This window comes from Triticum dicoccoides, chromosome 6B (genome assembly GCF_002162155.2).
Source record: "Triticum dicoccoides isolate Atlit2015 ecotype Zavitan chromosome 6B, WEW_v2.0, whole genome shotgun sequence".
NCBI lineage: Eukaryota > Viridiplantae > Streptophyta > Magnoliopsida > Poales > Poaceae > Triticum > Triticum dicoccoides.
The window spans coordinates 43,567,061-43,571,574 of NC_041391.1; positions in this window are offsets into that span (position 1 = coordinate 43,567,061).

The window sequence follows — 4,514 nt, forward strand, 5'->3', positions numbered from 1 at the left end:
TATAGTAGTATAAATCAGCATATTTGCTTCGCAAGTGCTGTTGTGCATCCTTCTGTGCTTATGTTTATTGGGTTTGGGGGGTAAATTTTAGCCACGTAAGCTGAAGATCGAAGTGTCATGTTTAATTTGTTATACATGTATGGTTTCAGTTAATTTAGCTGACCCACATCTAGCACAAGTTCCTTCACTTGCATTATTGCATATGTGCACATGTTATTCCATATGTGCAGGGAAAATGTGAGTTAAGATAATGCTTGTATCTTGTAGATATTCGCTCTGTTAATTTCTTTAATTAAGTCCTGGAAATAATTTATTTAATTCAGTCGTAGAAACTTCTGCATATTGTGTGAGTTGGAGTCCATGATTAGAGGTGGGATCCAATATTGTGCTACGGCTATCTTACTATATGAGTCGGTATGCAGAACCTGAAAAATGCTCTGGAAGCTTTGTTGGTAGATAATGATGCATCTGCTTCTGAAGCAAAGGGGGCTCAGGAAATCTGATCTAGAAAACAGAAGTTATCAAGTACGTACACTGCTGGTCTCTCCGGGTTCCAACCCGAGCGATTTTTCTTATTTTTCGTGTCTCCTTTTGTGAACTTACATCTTCTCTGGTAATATCAGTTACCAAATTTCTTCCTGAAGTTTAATCCTCCTTGTGCCGCCCAACGCGCGGCCACATCCGTAAATTTTGTCTGTTTGGTGTCTGGCCGCCCCATTTTCGGCGCAAACATGCGCTCGGTTTGCGTCCACACAAACGCCGAACGGACGGGCACACGCTTGTGGGTTGTCCGCCTCGGGGACACGTGGCGGCCGCCCAACTACCTCCACCCTTCAAACTAAATGTGCACGCGCGGCGGGCCCCGACTGTCAGCCACTCATCTTGCGGTTGTCGTCCTTCTTAAATTGAAAGCCGTGGACTGGCAGTCCACAACTTCCACTTCCCGGCCGGCCTGCCAACTCGAGCACCGACAAGAGCGAACCCTAGGCAGCGCCGCCGCACCCCCAGTCGCCCACCTCCCCGCCGGTGCCATGGGCTGACATTGGATCAAGGGGAAGCACAACCACGAGGCCGGCTCCTCCTCTGTCCGCCGCCGCTTCAGCAGATCCGCGCCGCCCGCACCACCTGCTCCGCCCGCTTTCCTGATCGCGCCGCCGGCGGCCGGGCATCGGGACCGGCCGTATATCCACGTCGATGTCTACTAGCGCTATGGGAGATGGCGACGCCATTGCCGTGCGGAGATGTCCACTTGCCAAACAACTGACATCACTCCGCCGACCGGGTGCCCATCCCTCCGGTGCCCGTCAGCGTCCGCGCCCGCCGCCTGGAGATCAACTGACGCCGCTCCCACCTGCCACCGGATCTGCTGGACGACCCCAGGTACGCCGTAGGTTCACCGTTGTGGGATACGTGGCTCCGCGACGAGCACGACCTGCGGTGGCAATCTTTTTTTGCCGGTTGTCCTCCGAGCCCGTGGCAACCGCGTTCTCCTCGTGCCTAGCAGCCCTCCCAAAACGCGGGCCGTAGGCGTGAGCACGATGAGGGAGTCCCAGATTAGGGGGTATCCGGACAGCCGGACTGTGTACAACGTCCGGACTATTGAAGCGTGAAGATACAAGACTCAAGACTTCGGCCCGTGTCCGGATGGGACTTTCCATGGCGTGGAAGGCAAGCTTCGCGATCCGGATATTATGTTTCCTTCCTTGTAACCGACTCCATGTAAACCCTAGCCCTCTCCGGTGCTTGTATAAACCGGAGAGGTTGGTCCTTAGAAGGCCGATCACAATTACAATCATACCATCATAGGCTAGCTCTTAGGATTTAGCCTCTACGATCTCGTGGTAGATCTACTCTTGTACTACCCATATCATCAATATTAATCAAGCAGGAAGTAGGGTTTTACCTCCATCGAGAGGGCCCGAACCTGGGTAAACATCTGTGTCCCTTGCTTCCTGTTACCATCAGCCTTGACGCACATATCGGGACCCCCTACCCGAGATCCGCCGGTTTTGACACCGACATTGGTGCTTTCATTGAGAGTTCCTCTGTGTCGTCGCTGTCAGGCTCGATGGCTCCTTCAATCATCATCAACGATGCTGTCCAGGGCGAGACTTTCCTCCCCGGACAGATCTTCGTGTTCGGCGGCTTCGTACTGCGGGCCAACTCGCTTGGCCATCTGGAGCAGATCGACAGCTACACCCCTGGCCACCAGGTCAGGTTCGGAAACCTGAACTACACGGCGGACATCCACGGAGACTTGATCTTCGATGGATTTGGGCCTATGCCAGGAGCACCGAACAGACACGACGAGCACGGCTTAGACCTGCTGTCGGATGAAGCTCGGGGCATCACCCCCGTAGTATCCCCGGACCTAGATCCGGAGGAGGCTGCGCTGCCTAAGGACGGAGGGATGGACCCCGCCCCCCCCAGGTCGCACACTCATCGGCGGTGGAGCCGAACACGGGTCTTACCTCTACGATGGCCTGTGACTCTGAACCCCCGGATTCGTATCCGGACGTTGGTTCCAGTCCGCACACTCCCGAGCCCGTCGGGCCAGGATGGGCTCCGGTAATGGAGTTCACCGCTGCGGATATTTTCCAGCACTCGCCCTTTGGCGACATGCTGGACTCATTAAAGTCTCTCTCTTTGTCAGGAGGCTCTTCGCCGAACTATCTCCGGCTCAAGTGGGAGGCAGGCGGCGAAGGAATTCGTTGCCCACCCACCACCCACTTCATTGCCACGGTTGATGATTTAACCGAGGTACTGAACTTCGACTCCGAAGACATCAACGGTATGGACGACGATGCAGGAGAAGAACATGAACCACCGCTCACTAGGCGATGGACAGCCACCTCTTCTTATGATATATATATGGTGGACACTCCGAAGGAAACAAATGGCGATGAGCCAACGGATGATAAAACCTCAGGAAAAAAGCAAAGAATGGGCGTCGTCGGTGCCACTCCAAGCCCCGCCACAGCAATACCGGCCCAGGAGACGAAAACAATCTGAATGGTGCTGAAGAAGAATACAACCCTGATCAGCCCGCCTTCGGGCAGGCCAAACAGGAGGATGAGCAGGTCAGCCCAGAAGAACAGGCGACGGACGAATACCCGGAGGAGGACAGCTACATGCCCCCCTCCGAAGACGAGATTAGCCTCGGCGACGACGAGTTCGGCGTGCCTGAGGATCCCGTAGAGCAGGAGCGCTTCAAGCGTCGGCTTATAGCCACTGCGAGGAGCCTGAAAAAGAAGCAGCAGCAACTCCAAGCTGATCAAGACCTGTTCACAGATAGATGGACTGAAGTCCTGACAGCCGAGGAATACGGACTCGAGCACCATACGGCTGACCGGCCACCTCGTGGCCGGGATAAAACGGCATACCAGTCTGCATACCAGCCAACACCCCCACGCCAACATACTATGACCCGGGGCAACAAATCAGGACAGCCAAGATCGATCTACGGATCGCGGGGGCGCGCCTCGGTACGCGACGAGGACCGTCACGCTGGATACACCTTCAACAAGTCCGGCCGGGCCGAATATAGCCACCTAGAGCAATTCGACCTGTGTAGCCACATAGCCCGGCACAGAGGCGCCGTGCACCCCCTCTGCTTCACTGACGAAGTAATGGATCATGAATTCCCAGAAGGGTTCAAACCCATAAACATCGAATCATATGATGGCACAACAGACCCCGCAGTATGGATCGAAGATTTTCTTCTCCACATTCACATGGCCCGCGGAGACAATCTGCACGCCATCAAATATCTTCCCCTTAAGCTCAAAGGACCAGCCCAGTACTGGCTAAACAGCCTACCAACAAATTCCATTGGCAGCTGGGAAAACCTGGAAGAAGCATTCCTCGACAACTTCCAGGGCACATATGTGCGACCACCTGACGCCGATGACTTGAGCCACATTACTCAATAGCCCGGAGAGTCAGCCAGGAAATTCTGGACTCGGTTCCTAACTAAAAAGAACCAAATAGTCAATTGTCCGGACACCAAGCCCTGGCGCCTTTTAAGCATAATATCCGTGATGAGTGGCTCGCTCGACACCTCAGCTAGGAAAAACCCAAGTCCATGGCAACTCTCACAACACTAATGACCCGCTTTTGCGTGGGCGAGGACAATTGGTTGGCTCGCAGCAGCACTACGCCACATTCTAGCAATTCGGATGGCCGCGACAATAACGGCAAGCCACGGCGTAACAGACATAAGAGAAGGAACAACGGCGACAACACTGAAGACACGGCAGTCAACGCCGGATTCAGCGGATCCAAGCCCGGTCAGCGGAAGAAGCCGTTCAAAAGAAATAATCAGGGACCGTCCAGTCTGGACCGCATACTGGAGCGCTCGTGCCAAATTCATGGCACCCCAGACAAGCCAGCCAACCACACCAATAGAGATTGTTGGGTATTCGGACAGGCCAGCAAGATAAATGCCGAAGACAAGGACAAGGGGCTGCACAGTGACGATGACGAGGAGCCTTGACGTCTGAACACGGGGGGAC